The sequence below is a fragment of the Marmota flaviventris genome, chromosome 2 (assembly GCF_047511675.1).
Source record: "Marmota flaviventris isolate mMarFla1 chromosome 2, mMarFla1.hap1, whole genome shotgun sequence".
Classification (NCBI taxonomy): Eukaryota; Metazoa; Chordata; class Mammalia; order Rodentia; family Sciuridae; genus Marmota; species Marmota flaviventris.
This window is the reverse complement of record NC_092499.1, coordinates 26814355-26836640: the sequence shown is the minus strand read 5'-3', so window position 1 is coordinate 26836640 and position 22286 is coordinate 26814355.

Sequence of the window (22286 nt, the reverse complement as noted above, 5' to 3'; positions counted from 1 at the left end):
CTAGAGCAACAGCAAGTGGATGACTTGCTGTTTTGCTAAAGTTAATAATAACAGACTGGCACCTAAGGCCCTCTAGGAGCGGATCCTAGGGCTGACTCTCCCCCTCTTGAACTCCCTGCCACAAACAAACGGGTCTCTCCCTGTCCTTCCGACACATTTCACAAGGATGCAGCATTTCGGTGAGATGGTAGGAATGGAAATGCAGTCCCTGACCCAGCAGCCCTCCCCTTTACCCCAGGCCTACCCATTCATCAACCTGACTTGAGCTCACTCTGTCCCATGGAGATGTTCCTCATTGCTCAGGGAACCATCCTTCTCTGTCCTTGCCATCTGGCGTTGTCTAACTTTATCAAGTGATGCCACTCACCTCCTGGACTGGAGGAGGCAGGAGAGTCTTATGGGTCCTCGGAGACCACTCGGCCAACCTCCTCCTCCTCCTTTCACTGACATACCCGTTTCCTCCTGTGCCACGAGGAAGACACCTGTTTCTTTTTCTTCCCAAGCCTTCGCCTCCACCAATGGTCTTAAGTACAATCATTGCCACTTCCGGGGATTTGATCCATCCACTCTTTCTCGTGTTTCTCTTTGTGTCTTTGATCTTTCTCTTCTCTGAACTTTCCCCCTTGACCCTAGGTAGCCTCCTTTCTTAAAATACAATAATATATAACCACTGATAACCTCCAAAGATGCCTTCAAGTAGATGTAACAGAAAAACCAACTAAAATGGTTTAAAGAATCACAAAACGTAATATCTCACATTAATGAGCAGCCTGGAGGCAGGGCCATCTCCCAGGGCTGTTAGCATCACAGCTCAGCTCTTGGCCCTGTGACTGGCTCCTCTCAGGATGGCCATGCGGACACCAGCCGCAGCCAGGACCATGCATTCCCTTTTTCGGAACTACTGTTCCTTTCATCAGTCTGATTGGGCCCCCGAGTCAAGGGTCCATCCCTGGACAATGAACCTAAGCTAGTAATTCCTGACCCAACCCATGGCAAAGAGGAATAGGACTGTGTGACTGGCTTAGTTCCGACAGCACCCACCCCCGAGACTCTAAGTCAAAAGGATTCACGGGGCTGGGGTGGGGACCATAACAAAGTCAGTGCTCTGTTGGGCAGCAAGAAGTGGGGGACCGAATCATAGAGGACGACCAACAGGTCCAGGGCTCCTCTTTCTCCTACTCCCAGCTGCTGACCTCTCCCCATCCCTCAGCTCCAATCTCCTTTCAGAAGCCATGACATTTGCTGCTCTAGTACCAGTGCATGCGATTGGCTCCCAGCCCTGACACTCCACCAAAACTGCTCTCACAAACATGGCCAGTGTCCTGAGGGGATCTCTGTAGCCTTTGACACCTCCACCCGCTTCTTGACCTCTCTCCACCCATCATTTTCTCCCACAACGTGTGCCCCATCATGCATCAAGTTTATTCCACAAACATTTTTGAGCACTTATCCTATGCCAGTTCAGTCTTCCCACACATAATGCTTTACAGATGACTCTTGAACGCTTGGCTTGGTCTTCCCATTTTTCACGGCAATCATCACAATAACGTCCCAACAGGTCCCCTGTCTCAGCCCCACTCGCTCAGCTAGCTGGCTTTCCTGCTCACAGGTGTGATCTTTCCGACTGCAAGCGTGATCATCACGTTCCCCTCTTACCTTTCTCCTGGAGGAGGAAGCCCCACATCCCCAGCACAGCATCCAAGAACCCAGGCAGTCAGCTCTCCCCACCTCCTCCCTGTCTGCAGCTTGCCCCTTCCCCCCTGATATCTGGAGCTCTGAATATAATGGAGCACTATCTCCCCAGCACACCATGAGCCCTCTGAATTTGGAGCTTGGCTCACACTGCCCTCTTAACTAGAATGCCCTCTCCAGCTTTTCGGCTGGGGAAAACCTTACTTGATTTTTTCCAAGACCAGGCTCCATGTCCCCTCCTTGGTGAAGTCTTCTCCAAGGCCAAATCAAGCATGTCCTCCCTGGGCCCAGAGCATTTTGAGCCCTTCTCGAGGTGTGCCACGGTGTGGGTTCATACTGGTGAATTCCTGCCGGGAAAGGACTGGATGGAAATCACCATCTGTACTAAGGGGAGACACCCGGTGAGCACACCCGATATACGTGTGAAGAGTTAAACTGAAGTGTTCCTTTCAGGACCCTCATGGTCTGCTTAGGGAAGCTGAGGGTGACAGAGGAAGGGACACGGGGTGCTGTTGGGTGTATGCAGTCAGCGTTCTTCCACGACAAGCAGGGAAAATGGCTTTAATAAAAAGAGGGATTTTTTTTCCTTTTGTCTCACAAAATTGGAAACTCTTCAAGTGCAATTTCAGTCTAAAGGTTCAAGAAGTGCCATGGAGACTGGACTCCCACTCTGCTCCTTCTCCGTTGGCTCCATCCTCTCAGAACACAAATGCCTTCCTCAGCTAGCCACCCCCCCAGGCGCAGAACAGCGGGACAGAGAAAGCCTTTCCGTGGTCACTTAAGCAAAAGTCCCAAGATGTGTTCTGATCATGACTCCTGTCACGTGCAGTACCATGACGTCACGGGTCACATGCTCCCCTATAGGTCTGGGGCAGTCAGTTCCACAGAAACGTGTGGACTGAGAAAGGAGAAGGACGATACCCTTCAGAGTGACACCGTCCAATAGAACTTTCTGGGGCCATGGGGCTCTTCACACTGACATGAACGTGACAAGTGTCACTGTCGAACTAAACTTGAATTTGAACTTAATTAGCTTAGATTTAAGCTTGAATAGCTACGTGGAGCTCATGGCTGCGGTTCTGGACAGCATAGCTCCAGGAGAGGGAAGGCCTAGAGGTCTGTCCTGTCCAGAATGTGCCCACCGCCCGTGTCCACGGCGTCACAAGGAATGCAGGCGCCAGGGTGCCGTGAGCCTGGTCTCCACCAGCCCTGGGGGGGTGGGTCTCGGCAGGCCTTGAAGGGGCTGTCAACCTGACATTAGGAGTTCTGGCTGTTGGTAGGCCAGACGTGGGGCCTGGGAACCTGTGCTGTAAAGCACCCGAGGGATTGGGGTATCCAGCGCTGTTTGGGGTGTATTGAAGGCCACGGGGGGGGCAGCCCCACTCATGATTCTAGAAGCCACAGAGCTTGAGCATGTAGGAGGGCTCCCCGCCTCCTCTTTCCCTCCCCCTCCCTCCTCCCTCCCCCCATCCCTCTTCCTTCCTTCCTTCCTCTAACTACACCTTGAGCACCTTCTAGGTAAGATTCCCTGTACTAGAGACCTTCCGTCACTGAGTCATTCATCTTCTCATTATTCATCCATTCTAGGAGTGGAAAAGAGGAGCAGGAAAGACTCGCCACTCTCCCACCCATGAGTAAGAGAACACTGGTGAAGCACTTATGAGCACTGGAGGTCTTCAGAAGGGGGCAGGGAGAGGAAGGGGCTCTGGGTGGCTCACTGACCTCACCCCAAGAGCAGATGGAGGTGTGTGGCCCTGGAGAGGGCAGCCAGCGGCGAGGAAGGGTCTGAGGCAGAGGTATGCTCTGCCCAGATTTGCGTGTTTTTTTTTTTTTTAATTTCCCTGGGAGTTATGTTGAGTAGAAAAAGACTCTCCCCAAAGGGCGCAGACTGTGTGATTCCATTTATATAACATGTGGAAGTGACAAAATTATGGGAATAAAGAAGAAATTAGTAGCTGCTAGAGTCAGAGATGATGAGAGAATGGGAAGAAATAAATGTTTTCTAAGAAAAAAAGAAAAGAAGAGGCAACGGGAGTTATCATAGATCAAATGTTTGTGTCCCTGAAAAAGTTATATATGAAGTCCCAACCCCTCGATGAGCCTGTATTTGGATGGGGTTTGTGGGGGGGGGGGTAATAAAGGTCTGAAAAGGCCATAAGGATGGGGCCCTGATCCAAAAGGACTGGTGCCCTTTTATTTTTTATTTTATTTTATTTTTTTATTGTTGGTTGTTCAAAACATTACATAGTTCTTGATATATCATATTTCACACTTTGATTCAAGTAGGTTATGAACTCCCATTTTTACCCCGTATACAAATTGCAGAATCACATCAGTTACACATCCATTGATTTACATGGTGCCCTTTTATAAGAAGAGGAAGAGTCAACAGAGTTCTCTCTCTCCAGCATGTGGGGACACAGCAAGAAGACTCCTGTCTGCAAGCCAGGAAGAGGGCCCTCACCAGGAACTGGATCAGCCAGCACCCTGGTCTTGAGCTTCCAGCTTCTAGAGCTGTGAGGATGAATCTCTGCTGTTTAAGTCACCCAGTCTGTGGTGTTGTGTTTTGGTAGCTAGAGCTGCTTAATATAAAAATATAGTGAGAAATTAAAACATCTATCCGTACAAAAACTTGTATTTGAATGCTTGGAGATTTTTTTTTGTAAAAACCCCAAACTGGAAACAATCCAAATGTCATCAACAGATGACTAGATAAATAAATTCTGGCATATCCACATACTGGAATACTATGCAGCAATGAAAAGGGGTGGATTGCCAATATATGTTATGATAATTATGCCAAATGAAGGGGTAAGGCAAAAAAGAATGAATGTACACTGCATGATTCCATTTATATAAAATTCTAGTATGGGAAAACTAGTCTGCAGTGACAAAAAGCAGATCAATGGTTGCCTGGAGACAGAGTGGAGAGGAAAGGGGTGTCAGGGAATGATTACAAAGGGGCACTAAGAAAATTTGGTGGGAGGCAATGCATGTGTCCGTTGTCTTGATGGTGGTGACGATTTCATGGGTGTGGAAACATGTCAAAACTCATCAAATTGTACATTTAAATATGTGCCATTTTTCTACTGATTAAACCTCAAAAAAACAACAACACTGTTTTGAAAACAATAATAATAATCCAGAGGAGGAAAAGCAGGGTCTTTATTCCCTGGTGAGGTTTCTTCCTGTCTCCCCATCCATCACAGGGTCCACCTGCGACTGAAAAGCAGGCCATGCTTTCTGTACCCCCCAAGCCCGTCACTTAGGATTAAAGAGCCGCCTCATGGGGGATGAGCCTGGGCAGGTGACAGAAAGATGACTGGCAGCCAATTCTTTATCAAAGTCAAAGCAATTCCCTGACAAAGTCACTGTTCAAACGTGACCAGGTGCCCAAAGAAAGAGGAAGTCATTATGAAATCCGAATGCGGAGAGCAAGTCCCTTCATCAGTCAGACCTGAGCATACATCCTGGCTCCACGATGTAGCAGGGCGTTTTTTTTTTTTTTTTTTTAATTCCTAAATCTTTGTTTCCTGACCCAAAATATGGGAGCATCCCATCACACAGAGGAGGCTGGGAAGACCATGTGAGGTTCTAGTTACAAGGCGACCTACACTCACCTGGCCCAGAAGGGGCACTCCCTCCACCAGGGTACCATCTCCCCAGGGGACGGGCATGGAGTTCAGGACTGGAACATTTGGGTCCTCGTCCTAACTCCGTCTCCAACCCTTGAGGGCCTGGCTTCCGGTCTGGGAATTGAGGGTGGAGAAGACAATCAATCATCACTTCTCCACGTCCCTGAGCTTCGACTGAGGGTGCAGGTAGGTCAGGAGTCAGCCCAGGGCCCGTGGGCCAAATCCAGCTGCTCCATGTTTTTTCATAGTCACAAGATGGTTAACCACTTACAACTATTAATTTTTAGAGAATAGTATGTTGTAACATGGGGAAGTTATGCATCATTGTCCATAACATTTTATTGAAATATAGTTATGCACAAAGGATAGAGTGGCTGCAACCAAGACCTTGTGGCCTGCCAAAGAACACTTACTATCTGGCCCTTTAACAGAAAAAAAAGTTTGAGTTAGATCATCAGAAACGACACACATATGCATCTGCTGTTCCCTGTCTCCCCACCGAGGAGGTTCAGTGTGCTAAGATTTAATGCCGTGCCCTTAGCTTTTATAAGAGTTCATAGGAAACAACCACTTGAATAGAATTTCTGTGTCTTTGTAATAAATAGTTCCTTGAATTTTATGCCAGGGAAGAAGTTTGTCTTCAATTGACCTTATATACATCATTTTATTATCCCCATGTACTGGCCTAGTATAGGTGGCAGACAGAACTAACTTCAGGCTATTTTAAATGATTTTAATAGACAAGGCTTTTTTTTCTTGATTTTTAAAAAAAATTTTTAGTTGTCAATACACCTTTATTTATTTATATGTGGTGTTGAGAATCGAACCCAGTGACTCACACACGCCAGGCACGTGCTCCACCACTGAGCCACAACCCCAGCCCCAAGGCTTCTTTATTTATTGATTTATTTTCTAGTTGTAGATGGACACAATACCTTTATTTATTTATATTTATGTGGTGCTAAGGATTGAACCCAAGGCCTTGCATGTGCTAGGCGAGTGCTCTACCGCTGAGCCACAACCCCAGCCCTAAGGCTTCTTTATTTTAATGAAACCATTACTTATGTGATTACCTTCTATTTCTGGTTAGTGTGAATTTCTTTTTGATTTAATGAAATGAAATCATCTTATTGATTTGATAAAATGTTCAGTAAGTAACAACTTTGGTAGATCCCTAGGAAAGGCAAAAATGTGACAACTGTTCAAAAATGACAAAAATTTAGGAACTATCATAATGGATAACAGGAACAACATGTTTTCCTTTTTACTTTGGTTGCTGGGAAGCTCAGGATTAAAGGCAGGGGGGCATTTTGTGGTAATATCCAGGGTTCTGTAATTCACTTCATTCTACTTCTCTGCATCTGTCTTTCTTAGAGCACTGACCACTTTGTGTAGTTTCTTCCTCCCTCCTTCCCTCCCTCCCTCCCTCTCTCTCTCTCTTTCTTTCTTCCTTTTCATGTAGTTTCCATTGGCTCATATGTCTATCTTCTAAGAGAAACGGGAACTTTGTGTCCTAATATCTCTGTATACAGTGGTTCCAGTTTGTCTTCCACAGTGTCCATTACCCACAGTCAACCCCAGTTCCCAAACAGAAACTCTCAGAAATAAACAATTCATGCGTTTTCATGGTATAGCATTCTGAGAAACGTGATGAAACCTCATGCCACACCACTCTGTCCCCTCCTTGTCTTTACCAGGACACGAATCACCCATTTGTCCAGAGTGTCCACCCTGTATATCCTACCTGTCCGCTAGTGACTTAGAGCCACTTCCATATCAGATCAACTATCACAGTATCTCAGTGCTGGTGGCCCAACAGCCCTTATTTTACTTAATAATGTCCCCAGAACACAAGAATAGTGGTGCAAAAGAGGGACCAGGCACAACACATGGGAGGACAGATTAACCACAACACAGTCCTGTATGGCAGCACTGCAGGGTACACAGGGGGAAAAATCTGCATTTGGTACTATGCGGGCATCAGCCTTCCTCTGGGGATCTTGGAGCACATCCTCCCGAGGTGGGGGCTCTGTACTCAGCTCTAGCTTGCTGGATACTCAGAAAGAACTGTGAAATTGGACAAAAAGAAGAAGGGATGTGTGATAACAGTGTTTATTTCCTTACTCTTTTTTTTGGTACCAGGGATTGAACTCAGGAGCACTTGAACACTGAGCCACCTCCCCAGCCCTATTTCATATTTTATTTAGAGACAGGGTCTCACTGAGTTGCTTAGTGCCTCGATTTTGCTGAGGCTGGCTTTGAACTCACGATCCTCCTGCCTCAGCCTCCCAAGCCACTGGGATTAACAGAGCCAGTCAGAGGGAGCCCCTGGGGACAGAATATTTGTGAAGTTCCAGCTGCCTCTCCCCCTCTGGACTCTCAAGAGTCCTAGTAACTAATCAGAGTGTGCTCAGTGCCTCCCACACAGTGCACTGCCTGAAGGACCTCAGCCCTCCCAAGTAGATCCTGTCTTTATCTCCACTTGGTCCTGAAACTCAGGCTCAGAGACATTCAGCCTTCCTGGATCTTAATAAGATTTCCAAAAACCCAAGTGGACATCCCTTTACAGTTGCCAGCATTCATTTTCCTGAGCTAAGGTCAGTGGGAAAATCTATCACCATCACTTCATAAAAAGAAAAAAAAAACATTTTAACAATTAAAATGAAGGTGGGGGGTGCCCTGAAAACAAAGAACACTTCTTCCTATTAGGAAACCAAAAATTAGCTATAAAGAAACTGTCACTTTGTCCTTGATCTTCTCACTGCCACACTGGTGAGAGAAAACCTGGACATGAAAGGGGGCCAGGGTGAGTTTCAGGAGCCCCTGGGACAGGGTCTATGGGGAGGTGGGCTCCCCGCGCTGAGCTGGTCCCCCAGGTGGGCTGTGTCTGCTAGGGTGAACCCTGCAGCACACAGCTGGCCAGCGCTCAGGACGGGGCCTGAAGGCCTCCGACCAAGGTAAGCAGAGGTAAGAGGCCCGAGCATCCCGGAGACACAGAATTTCAAAGCCCGAAGTCTCCTGCGAGATCCTCCCGCCTCACTGAGAAGCACCTGCCATCTCAGGTTAAACAGTGGGTCAGACCCGGAGGCTGCCAAGATTGTGACGCTATGTAGTCCTTTTCCCCAACCTGCACACTTTCTGCCACATCACGGGGACTTGCCAGCAAACAGGAGCCTGGGCAAAGAAGGACGTCCATGCATGGTCATAGAGAGCATGGCCAGGGTTCTGGAGGACACATTTCCTGGGAAACGACGGTCAGCCCCCTCCATGGCCACGCGTGAATGAGTCCCCAACCTGAAAGTGCGGAGGACCCTGGAGGTGAGCAGAGTAAGGCCGCCCCTGTCCCAGGGCCCCCGGGCAGTTCTCCTGGCACCGAGCAGCAGCTCCTGGGTAGGACCCTGAGATTCCGAGCTCTGCCCTTGAGAAGGGCTTGTTGGCTTTCCCAGGCCAGAACTTGGGGGGCCCCTGGGTTAACCTGTTCCATTTCCTCTTGAGCCCTGACATCCGGCTCCTCCCACGGCTTCCCTGGAACTCTTCCCACAAAGGCCATTAGTAACCTTCAGATGGCCACGCACGATGTCCTCCACCCTCAGCCCACCTGCCCTCGGCCATGCCTGCTTAGGTGTTGCTATGGAGCTAACAGACACGTCATTATGTAGGTTACCTTAGGAAGCCAGTGACAGCCACCCACCCTCCTGCTCAAGCCAGGCCGCTGGGTTTCCTCGGCCCTCCCTCTGTCCTTCCTATCCAAGCCCACGGCCTTCCCTCCACTGCCCTTTCTTCCACGGACGCACCCCTTCATACTCCTGCCCCAGGGACCCCCGGGGCCCCCTGATGTGGCCTCAGCTTCTGGCACTTGACTTCTGTCCACTCCGGGCCTTCTCCTTGTGGCTGCTAGTTAGCTTTCTAAAACGGCAATGGGCAGGCGAGGTCTGCTTGAAGGTCTCCAAGGGGTGATGTTTTAAGTAGTTCTAGAGGTACCTACAGCTACCCTCATTTTTTTTTTTCCTTAATACAAAAAGCCTAAAATATTCACCGTCTGCTCCTTTCCAGAAAAATCTTGCCAATCCCTGCCCAGGCCTGTGGTTGTCCTGCTTCTCCTTGCGGACACAAGACTTCAACTCAGGTCAGAGTTCCCTAAGGGCCTGGTCGAAGTGTGGAGAGAGACTCTGATTCAGAGGGTCTGGGCCAGAGCCTGGAAATTTTGGGAAATTCTGCTGGAATGGCTGAGAGGGGCTCAGTCCCTGACACACCAAGTAGGGTCATGACTTTGACCTCCCAGGTCTGTCTTCCTGGAAAATGCCTTTGTCCTGGGCAAAAGCCGTGTCTTCTCCCCAGGTCCCCCACCCCTACAGCAGACACACATTGTCACGTCTTCCTCTGCCCTGCTCCGCAGAGCACCCATCCCTCTCCAACCCAGATGCTGTGCTCGTGTGTCTGTCTCAGGAGCCAGAGCATGAGCTGTTCCAGGATGACATCACTCCACTGTGCCCCCGCCCCACGCAGGAGGCATTGATCAATACTCAGTGGATCAATGAATGAATGCATGGACTTGCTCCAAGTCGCTGCACAAAGCAGGGCAGAGTCAGGGCTGCCTCCCAACACCACACCAGGGTCCCCTGCCGGGTGATCTCCATGCACAGAATGGCTCGGGCAGGGACCTGCCTGGGTGTGGATCCAGCCCTGTCCTGGGCCAGCTCTTTGACCTTGGACAACATGTACAAGCTCTTCGAATCTCATGACATCATCTCTAAAATGAGAAAGATGATCCTAATGGCACTTACCTCATAGAGCTGCTCTGAGGCTTCAATGAAATAACCCCCAGGAAGCTCGGCGGCACAAAGGGAGCACTGGACACGTGTCCACGGGGGCTGCTGCTCTGTGTCCACACCAGGCATTTGCCCAAAGGGAACCCGATAGGAAGCATCTGCCTTTCTGAAGCCGAGGAACAACAGGAACATTCAGACTCAAGGTCAGCCACCCCCCTCCCTCTTCTACTGGGATCCTACTAGAAGTCACCAACTAGAAGTCAAGGGACCCAGTGCCACAGAAAAATGCAAACCCTGGGGTTTGATTCCTAAAGCTCATGAACCCCAGCTCCTGGTGCAGCTCAAAAACTGACCCACAAACACCTTTTTTTCTGTTCACAGCATGAGTGAGGGCTGAGCTGCTTGAGGAGACAGAGGACACTGAGCAGCCATGAGCCCTGGAGGGGCGGCCACAGCAGTGCTGTGTGTGGCTGAGCCCTCGTCAGCAGGCACACACCTGGGGCAGGACGAGGGGCCAGGTCGGCAGGCCACAGCACCCTTGATGCAGAGACCACCAGGCAGTCTCTTGTGGCCGACCTGGAACAGGGGCTTCCCCAAGCAGAAAGTCCTCTTGGGATACAGAGACCAGACTACAGGCCCACTTGCAGCAGCTGAGGTGACAGGGACACCATCTCAGGGCCCGAAGGACTTTAGTCTTGGAAAGCAATGGGTAGCGTTTGGCCAAATACATTCTTTTAAAATCACTCCCCAGCTGCACAAACCTGAAATCTAGGAGTCGACCCCCTCTCTTAATCCTCCCAACCTGATTCTCCCCCGTAGAACACCATCGTTTTATCTCCTAAGGATCTCTGCACTGACCACCCCCATTTCCGGTCTCACTCACCCTGTCCAACCTTTTTCCATTTCCTTACGAAATCGTAAGCTCCACAGGGGTAGGGACCTTTCCTCATCTCGTTCACTGAAAAGTATCTGGCAGGCAGTAGGTGCTCAATAAACATTCACAGACTGGTGAATTCACTGACTGGTTCCCTATGACCACTGAGTCCAGTCTGAATGACCACACTCACCTCCTGTCTGGCCCACCGCCACCCACTCTGGTCCATTTCCCTTCCATTCCCTGGGGTGGCATTTTCTCCAAATGCAAGTCCGGTCAGGTGGCTGCTTTGTGCTGCCCACACGGCCCCCCCAGACTTCAGGATGAAGTCCAGCCTGCCTGTCATGGCTGCAGGGTCCTGCGTGGCCGGCTCCCGCCCTCCTCTCTGGCTTCCTGGTGTTCCCTCCTCACTCTCGGCTCCAGGCCCCCTGGCCTCTGCCAGCCCAGTGATTGACACAAGCACCCCATCAGAGCATCTGAGCCTGTGAAGGTCCCTGTGTCCTCCAGGCTGCAAGCAGCCTCTGTGACAGGCTCTGCACCCTCACGAGGGCAGATTCTCCCGCCACAGGACCTCTTTGCCATCAGTGACTTCTCTGCTCTGGTCTGAATGTGTCCCCAAAGTTGGTGTGTTTCAATGAATCCCTAGTGCAACAGTGCTGAGAGGAGGACACTGAAGAGCTGACTAGGTGGGGAGGGGGGTCCTCGCTGTCCTCGTCACCGTCACCGTCGCGGGCTGTGGGGCAGGCTCCTGAGAAGAGGATCTGCTGCCTTCCCTCCCCTTTCACCTTCCAGGATGCAGCAGGCAGGCCCTCCCCAGAGGCGGGCCTCCTCCCCAGCCCTCCTGGGACTCGCCAGCCTCCAGAATTGTTCAACACAAATTCCTGCACTTCATAAATTACCGAGGCTCAGCATTCTGTTGTAGCAGCAGGGCGCTAAGACACCCTCCACAAAGCTTCTGGTTACATTTTTATACCTGGTTTGAGTCGTTTGGTGACCCCTTCCTGACTGTATTATCAGCTGCCCGAGGCCAGGGCTGTCTTCGCTGCTCACTATTTTACTGTCAATTCCTCGCAGCATGCCTGGAACATAATAGGCACTCAATAAACATTGGTTGATTAGACAAATAAACACAGCCCCAAAGGGCAGGAGGCTTGGAGACGGCCACAGGATGGAGCCAGAATCACCACCTGCCCTGGGCCCCTTCCCAGTCCTAGGCAGTCGGGACAGACAGAGAAAATCTAGATAAATAGTCCACACTATTTCCCCCGTGGAGATTACAATTCACATCTGCATGTTGAAGACTCTGGAAAGTCTCCAGGTCGCAGAGAGACTGTAACAATAACAAATAGAGGGTTTTCCCATCTTCTGCTGCAAATCTGCCTGGAGACAGTCTAGTCCCCGATGTCCTTCCACCTTCCTCTCAGCAGCCACCCACAGGAAGAAACCACAGGTCCCCTCAGTGGGTGGCTTAGGGAGGGCCACCGGGGACCCCTTGTTATCAAAGGTCACACACATTGGTCCTGAATGGCAAGCCTCGTGCAAAAAAGACGGTGCCCCTTTCCAGGCAAGATCTCAAAAACCAGGTGAGATGAAGATACTATCTCACTGAACGTGAGAACATGTTTTTGGAAAGTTAGGAATTACTTAAATGGAAAATAATCATTGAGGAGCCATTATTACTATTCAGGATGTGTCCGGTGACATTGAAGTGTTCTGTTTAATGTTCTGTCATTACAGTCATCTTTGGAGAGGATAAAAATGAGTTTCCGTGTGATGCCCGGAATGACCCCACCTATGGCCTCCTAATGTCCCCTGATCATCCACCTGGGTTCTCCAACCTTGGGCATTTTCCAGAACAGTGCCCTCGGGGCGGAGGAACAAATGCCACCCACATCTGGGCCCTTGAAATGTCAGGTGGGTTCTTCCTAGGGTTTGGGCGAGCAGGCTGGGCACTCTGCGATGCTGCGCATCCCATGCTCTCTTAGCAAGAAATCCTTCTTTTTTTTTTTTTTTTTAATGGGATAACGAGGAGAAAATTGGCTCTGGGGCCTGGGATCCCAGTCCAGCACTTTCCTGGGTGACCCTCACCAGTGGAGTGTGGAGCATTTCCCAGCATTGAAAGGGCTCCTTCCTGGGTGCTTAAGGGACCAAGCAGCAGAAAAATGAGGCTTGCCTGACCCCTTGTGGTTCATGGGTCTCAAAGTCGGCCCTTGGCATCCAGCGAGGTCCTGCAGAAGACAGTGTGCATGGAAGCTCCCACAGTGGCTTCAGTGGTGCCCCCCAAAAAGGTATGTTCCCCCAGTGTGACCTTAGTCAGAAAAAGGGATTTTGCAGTTGTAATTAAGGATTTTAAGATAAAATCATCCTGGATTATCCAGGCAATCCTTAAATCCTATGACTAGTGCCCTCGTGACAGACAGGAGACACAGAGACACAGGAGAAAGCCATGTGAAGATGGACAGGAACAGAAGTCACACAGTGACAAACCAAGAATGGCCAAAGATGCTGTAAACTACCAGAAGCCCAGAGAGAGGCATGGACAGATTCCCCTCCAGAAAGAATCAACCCTGCCAACATCATGATTTTGGATTTCTGGCTTCTAGAGCTGTAAGAACATAAATGTTTGCAATTTGAAACCTTCAAGTTCAAGGGTGATATGCTATAGCAATCCTGGGAAACCAGTCAGTGCCTTTTATACCCTACATGGGGTTAGGAGACAGTTGTGCTCAAAGGCAGTGGTTTCCCAGTACTGTCTGTGGAAAGAGCGCATCAGAATCATTTGGGCATCAGTGGAAACAGATTCCTGATTCTGATTGGGTGTCCTGGGGAGGCAGCTCTAGAATTATACATTGAACAAACTATCCTTAGTCAATTTCCTGCATGCCTGGTTCTGGGAGCCACTATGCTGAACAACTCAGGAGGAACCTTTGTCATAGTGCTGTTCATGGAATAGTTGTAGCTCTTTCCTTTCCAGGGACAGGGTAAGATTGCACTTCTTGCACCTCTGGGGTTTTAAACCTATGAGATGTTAGTCTATTTGTTATTGCAGCTTAACTTAACCTATTCTAACTGACTTATATATAGAGTGTTTGTTCCACTTCAAGTTGCCCTTAGGGATAATTTGGATACTTCTACCATGTGTGTATGTATGTGTTTGGTTGGGTTTTTTTTCTTTTTCTTTTTCTTTTTTTTTTTTTTGAGCTTGTGATGAATTTACCTGAGATACATTAGACTTATTATGGCAGACACTTCTCATTATGGAGGATACTGAACTGAATTAAATCAGTATTAACTTCCAAACTCCAGAACTTGTTTTTCTTGCTATTTTCTTAATTCACTAAAATGAATGATTTACTAACTAATTCATGTGCATACATTATCTTAAGATCTTGTTAAATGCACAGTATTAAAATCCAGTAGGTCTAGGCATGAGGTCCTGCCTTAGTTCAAATGCTAAAAACAAATATCACAGTCTGTGTGGTTTAAACAGCAAACATTTATTCTTCACAGCTCAGAGGCTGGAAGTTCATGAGAAGGATTTGTTATCCCGGGAGGGTTTGCTTCCTGGCTGGTAGGCAGCCACCTTCTTGCTGTGTCCTCCCATGGTAGACAGTAGAGATCACCTCTCCCATCCTTCTCATAAGGCCACTAACCCCATTAATAAGGGCTCCACCCTTTGACCTCATCATTTTCCAAATACCCTGACTCCAAAGAACAACTCAATGGGGATCAGGGTCTTGCCCTGTGAATTTTGGAGGGTCACAAATATGCGATCCACAGCAGGGACATTCTGTAATTCTAAAAGGCCCAGGTGATGTCAGTTCTGCTGGCCTGTGGACCACACTTTGAGTACCAAGCTTTTAGACAATGCTTTGCTACAAAACTGATCATGAACTAATGGGTAAGTTAATCTCATAATGTCCATAGTTACAATAAACTACATCTGCAAAGCCATCTCTGAACTCCCACGTGTCCAATTTTAGCCTTATAATGGCCCTGTCTTTGAGGGACAGCAAGCAGATATTCTTGTACCCACTTTGCTGATGAGAAAATTAAAACCTAAGAGAGATTAAGAGACCTCCTCAGGACCATATCCCTAGGAAATGTCAAGGATCCAACTAGAAAACAAATCTTGTTTATGTTCTACCAGATCCTAGTAATAATCCTCAAGAGTCCATTAGGGTTTGATTGCTCAGCAAGATTCTAAGCTCTGTGTGTGTATGAGTGTGTGTGTGTATGAGTGTGTGTGTGTATGGTGTGTGTATGTATCATTGGAAATCACCTCAAATTCAAAAGCTTTGGTCACTACCAACCTAGCTACAACTTTAATTATACTCAGCATGTTGGCTTTGGAATGAACGTCCTCTTTCATGGAGGAAACATTGCCATCTGGTGGATTCTCAAGCATTAACTCTTAGAACACTGCCTTAGTTCATCTTCTGTTGCTATAACAAAATTACCTCAGACTGTGTGATTTATAAAGGAAAGAGGTTTATTGTTCACAGCTCTGGAGGCTGAGAAGTCAGCAGCAAGGGCTTCAGGCTGCTTCAACTCATGGCACAAAGCAGAAGGGCAAGCAGGCATGTGCAGAAGAGACAAAACATGAGGGACAGCGCCTATTTACAGGAACCCATTTTCATGGTAACTAATCTAGTCCCAAAAGAGTTAGAGCTCATGCTCAAGAGAAAGGCATCCATCCCTCTTAATGACCCTGATCACCTCTTAAATCCTCACCTCCCAACACCATATCACAGGGAATCAAATCTCAATATGAGTTTGGGTGGGAACAAACCACATCCAGACTTTCAAGGACACCAAACTTGACTTACATCCTTGCAACTTTGAGCTTCAAGGCTCCAGTTCTTGGAGTCAATGCAAGCCATCGACTCTGTAGGACATACAGACGTGGTCTCTTTTACCTTCTGGGAGATTTTGAGACAGGTGCAGAGATAAGGAAATGCTTGTACACGGACAAGTAAAGCTTTGTTCAAAGTTTGTGATCAGAAGCTTTGTGATCTTAGGCAAGGTGACATAACCTTTTTGACACTGTCTCCTCATCTATAAAAAAGAAGAGGAAGTGTGTTTGCCTAGCTTGGGTCACTGGGATAAAGATGAAAAATTTGTCTTAGAAACTAACAGGATTTGGTCATGGAGATATCAGCGGGAATGGAGAAGATCATGGTTCCAAGATGGCGCCAGGATTTTGAGCCTGATTGACAGAAGAATGGCAGTTTCATTGGGAGAGATAAGGTGGGCGGCTCATATTGAGGAGAAGATGTCAAGTGTAAATCTACCTATGGGTCTGAAACGACACTAGGAAATCTATGTGACAAAATCCAAAGCAATTGGAAGAAGATGTGGAATGAAGATATAGGCTTGGAAAGGCTGGAGAACGCCAGGGTCAGCTGCACTGGGCTTAACCCTCAAGTCCTCTGCCTCCCATCCGTAGGAACGTCCACAAGTCAGTTCACCTCTCAGGGCCTTGGGCTAGACATTTATAAAGTGAAGATGACCATCATGTCTATGAGAATGAAATGAGTTGGGACTGCTATTGGGTTTATACCCTCTATCAAGGGCTTTCTGTCCATTAGACTCTAAGCTCCATGAGGGCAGGAGTTTTGTTGTTTACATCCGTGTCGGGATGCAGGGTGGGCACAGTCATTGAATGAATGAGCAAAAGGATGAAGGGAGAAAGTCATCGACACAGGAGCGATGGACACAGGGACTACTGGAGAGAGGCTCAGAGGCAAACCAGAAGATGTTGCCCAGAATGAGGAGCTGCAAGCGTTCTTCTTCTGAGAAGCATGAAATGGAGCTGACCCCATGGAAAGGACCCTCTTGGTGGTTATCAACACGGGTAATGTCTTGAGAGAGACATTTTTGGTTTTTTGCAAGTTGATGGACTGGGGAAAGTACCAAGGGCATCTAGTGAGTAAAGGCTGGGGATAATGCCCAGGGAAGGACCATGACAAAGATTATCTATCCCCAAAGTCAGAAGATGATTCAAATCCTGTCGGGAGCTGCCACACGGGAAGGAGCCCAGACCCTTAGCCTTGAGTGACAGAGGTGTGTGGGACTGGCCTCTGCTCGCAGTGGAGAGCAGGTGGACCTCGCCTCCGCTCAGCAGGGGAGTGGCCATCACCCAATGAGACTTGGCTACATCCCCCTGAAACCCAATCCCTTGCCTCATTTGGGTTGAACTTTCTCGAATGTCTTTCTCCCCCGTAAATTGAGGATTTTCAGGTGGCTTGCTCTCTCTTTCCAAGGGACCCTTAAGGTCGAGAACTGTCCCTGATTCCTGAAAGCAAAAGGTACTTCTGTGTGTTGTGTGCTTTCTTCACCGTTTTCTTAGGTCACTGAGGTAGCCAGCTCTTGGGAACCCAGCTCAGGTCGCCAGCCCGGCCAGTTGGCGGTAAAATCCCAGCTATGCTTCTTTCTATCTCTTGTCAGTCAAATGGTCTTACCAATCAAATCCTTGATGTCTCTGAGAGTGTTTTCTTCTCTGTAAAATGGGACTATTAGTGCCAAGACAGGGTTGTGGTGAAGAACAGAATAATGTGATCACATCCCCCAATACTCAGTGGGCCCATGTGAAACCCTAGTTTTCCTATTGATTGATTATCACTCTCATACAGAGATGCATAAAACAAATAAAGCTTCACCTTTGGGGCAAATCCTGTCTGTGGGGTTTGAGATGTGTCACTTTGAAGAAGTCAAATTCACTCAGTCCTATCACTAGTTCCCATCATCCTACACACAAAAGCAATAGGACTAATAGTCTCACTCCTCCTCTCGTCTGTCTTAAGGATGTGGAAGGTCATCGACCCTGGAATTGCCACCCAAGGTAAAGCAGTCTGACATTCCTTTTCACAATCATCCCATAATCTTGGCAGCCCTTCATGCATCCCAGGCCTGACCCAGACACGAGTTAGCAGGACTGAGCCTGCCACCAACCACACACCATGCAGTCATTGAGGGCAGTCTTGCAAGAGCTCAGGATTGTATCCATGGACCAGGATGTTGCCAACCTTGCTGCACCACCAACACCCTGCAACATGAAACTAAGTAGCCATTTTGCCCCAGGCCCCACCCCATTGAACGACTGCCTTTCCCCATGCACTGTAGGGGTCTCTTTGCTTTGATCCAAGCCAATCTAGATAATGATGCTTAGAGGAGAATCAGAGTTGGAGGCAGCATACAATGGACTGGTCAGCAGAGAAGAAGCATGAGCTGAATATTTTAGAGGCCGCCAAACAGTGCTAAGGGCTTATGAAAGACCCCCCACCACCACCACCTTCCCAGCCAGGAAACAAAACCTGGGCAAATGCATGCAAAGGCTGCATTTGCTTAGCTGCTGCTATGACGAGGTTGTGGTATGGACACTGAGCTCCCAGCCTTCCTCAATGCATCCACATTATGCTCCCTAATGCTCAGTTGAATCCTGGTTCTCAGTGGGGTGACTCTACCCCACCATGGCCTTTCCTCCGTGGCCTGCTCTGGCCAGTTTTCGGTTGACTCTGGCATGACCAACTGCACTGTCATTTCGTAAGGCAGACACCCAAACATCAGTCTGTCCTCTGACCTGAAGTCTCACAAGGTCAAGTGGGGACAGAAAACCCTGGGGGAAATATGAGAGTCAAGTCTTAGGGAAGAAATGCATTAAAGAAAGAACTCCCAACCCATAATTAATAGAGCTAGCATTTCCTGAGCATTTACTCTCTGCCAGGCACCACGCTAGGCACCCCAGATGTGTTATCCAATCCTCCAACACCCCCGAGGGTTCAGTGCAAGAAGTTCAGTGAGATGATTCAAGAAGGTGCTCCACTCCCAACCTAATCAATGCACATGGCCCTGAGGTAGAAGGAGTGGCTTGAAGGAAGGCCTGCCTTCTAGGAGATCCTTCCTATGCATCATTGGGGGGCAGGAAGGCATTCTTTCTTCTGTTAGAATAGCTAACTAGTTGTCACAATGCCTGGGGCATGGAGAGGCTACTGGTATTGATCCAGGAAGCCAAAGGTGATATACGCCCCCTGTTGCAAAGAACAACACTCTAGTTGGAAAATGCTAGAACTCTGTGACCCTCAGCTCTCCCATCTCTACAGTGCGGACCATACCACCTACATTAGCAGGTTACAATGAGCAGTTAATGACACATCACCTGGAAGGTACCTGATCCCACCGCCCAGCAGACCTGCCAGGGCCCCAGCCATTTCTGAGCAGACTGGCCTTACCTGCATCTGCCCGTGTCCGTGCTGCTTCTGCCAAGAGCGTCTCTGGCTGTGAAGGCTCACTGCACTCCACCCCGACAGGCAAGCTCAAGGCATGGGAGGGCCCTCAGCCAGCGACCAGCAGGAGTCGGTGTGTGCAGGTCCCACGCCTCTCTCTGGAGCGATACATCCGAGCTGGTCTTGTGCCTGTGTGCGGAGCTCCCCGCAGGACTCAACTCCAGCTTCCTGCAGGAGTAACCAGCTTTTTTTTCCTTCTCTGTCTCACTCCTTCATTGACCTTCTGGGGCCTTCTGAAACCACCCCCCAATAAACCACTTTCCCTCCAATCCTTGTCTTCCAATTTGCCTCTTGGAAAACCCGATCTAGGAGCCCCATTAACAGTTAAGCATGGGGTTGGGATTGTGGCTCAGCAGTAGAGTGCTCACCTAGCACAGGAGGGACACAGGTTCGATCCTCAGCACCACATAAAAATTTAAAAAATGATTGTGTTGTGTCCATCTACACAAAAAATAAATATTTAAAAAAAAAACAGTTAAGTATGAACCCCGTTTCCTCGGTGTCCTCGTTGGCCTGTACATTTTTTTCACCCTGAAACTCCCTTCATGAAGAGGTATGTGTGTTCTCGTGCGGGTCTGGCTCATTTTAATAACCATAGGCCATGAAACACCTTGGATCCATTCTCTGTATTGTTAGCAACAATATGGAAAGTTGGGTAGAGAGGGTATCCCACAAAATCTCACCAAAGGGAAATAATTCTTGCCCAAACAATGTGAATACGACCATTTCTGCTTTGGATAGAGCTGAGAGTCCCTACCCCTCACCCCCTTCCAGCCAGGGAGAAGGAAAGGTCCTTGCCTTTCAACAGTGAGAGGACATGCAGGCCTTGGGCAGCTGAGAGAGCTGTGTCCAGGGAGGCCTCTGAGGGCCCCATAGAAGCTACAGAGCTGCCCTGGCCAAATGGCCCCTCCTGATGAGGCAGGGCCAGAGGCTGGCTTAGGGGGCACTTGGAGGAAGATGAGGGGCCCAGTCCTTGAAAAAGGAACCAAGGTCTGCCTAAGGGACCAAGCAATGATATTACCCAAATCCCATGGGTTCCCCATGAGTTCCAGGTGGACAGCACAGGCTGGATAAAGGCAGGTCTGATTTTGAAGCTGGTCTTTGTCCTCTTGCATTTGTGCCTCATTCACTTTCATTCCCACTCCTGGAATCATTTTATGTCTTCCAAGTCTATGTCCTTGATGGGATTGGATGTGATTGACGTCACATCCAAATGGTTTGGAAAGTGTCTGGAAGACCAACATATTTGCCACCTCAGCCGCATTTTTCTCATGCTTATGGAAAGGCTACAGGACCAAAGCCACTCCTGGGGACCTCTCAGTCCTTCATGCCTGTCCTGCATGGTAGGCCACCAAGGAATGAACTGAGGGACAAATCGGGTCACCTCACATCCATAAGCTTGGCTATCTAACCCAGTAGGGGCTCTGGTCTTGCCCAGCACTGACACTGTGTGTCAGAGTGAGGAACTTCTTCTACTAGGGGAGTCTCGGATTCCACAGCTGTGACGCTGCTTTGTGCTAATCACCACCTCCTAGCACGGATTTGAGAATTAAATGAGATATCACGCAGAAGGAGCAGGCACAAGATCCTGGACTGGAGTCTCCCCTTATTAATCCTCAGTGAGGAGCGAGCACGGGTCTTCACAGCCCCCTCAGCAGCAGGGTGAAAAGCTTGGGACCAAATGCTTTCTCAGCTCCTCTCTGGCATTTGTCACAAACTCTGCGCAGAGGGCGTGTTCAGTAAATATGTGCAAGGAAGAATGAGTCCCCTGAGCCAGGCTGAAGACGGCGCTCAAAGCCGAGACTTACCAAGCCCTTATCAGATACCAGGCCCAGGGCTGGACACATCCTGCAGATTCCCTCATTTTATCAATTCAGTTGATTCCCTCCTTCTGCAGTTTCATTCCACAGTGAGTGAGCTCCCCCCACGGAGACAGTCCTGGGTCCTCACCTCCTTTGCCAACAACTCATCCAATTGGTGAGTTGCAAGGAGAATGTAGACTGCACGGCCCAGCCTCGTCCCACTCTCTTCCTCCTCCTTTGGGCTAACTTCTTTTCAGTCCTGTCCTGTGGGCTTCCCAGGGACTGTGAAGGTCCAGGGATCCCGGCGGCCGGGTGGGGGGATCAGCGTCAGAAAGTCCCCTGGCTGTATGTATAAGCCACATGTGATAACCTACCTTTTACTGGTATTGAAAGTGACCTGGAGCCTCCATCTGCCAGCTCCTTGATCTTGTTCAGGAATCACTTCCTCCCTGCCTGTCACTCACTCTCCCCACCACTGCACAAGGCCACTTCCTGTGCTGGCTTCTCAACAGATGCCCTCTCCTCAAACTGAGGGCCCTTCCTGTGTCTTTACACAGCTCTCTCCAGATTGTTCAGCTCTCTGCTCAAGTATCCCCATCTTCACTAAAATTGTCCCCTCTCCTGTCACTCTCTATGCTGTATGGAGCTCTTCCTACTCTCCATAATATAACTTGTGTTGGTTCTTTTGCCTTTGCCTGTGCCCCACACAGAAATGTAAATTCCACAAAGACAGACTTGGCCTTTTTCGACATTGTATTCCCAGTGCCTGTACTTGGTAGATGATCAATACATAATCAATTTGTTAATATATTGTTGATTTATAGTTGTTAGGACCAAAATATACCACTAAGTATAGGGGCTGGGCTACCCTGATGGTTATTGTCAGATCCAGGAGGACGTTGAACATCCTGGATCCAGATGTGCCAAGGCTGTCCTGAGCGTACCTAGATTCTTAACCTCACTAGACCAGTCTGCAGAGCACAGCAACCTGGCTCCTGAGAGAACAGGACACACCTCCTCCCCAGTGCAAGGTAAATGGGCCTAAATGCAAGGACCCGGACAGACCTTGGCAGAGCCCAGGTCTGATCAAGGTGCTCTTTCCTGCGTCCTGCTCTTGGCCCATAACCGGGTCTCTCCATGATGGGGGCTCCACAACCTGGGACCCCACTTCCCTACAAGGGCTGCATACCCCATCAGACCATGACCGCCCTTTTCTCTCACTCACCATC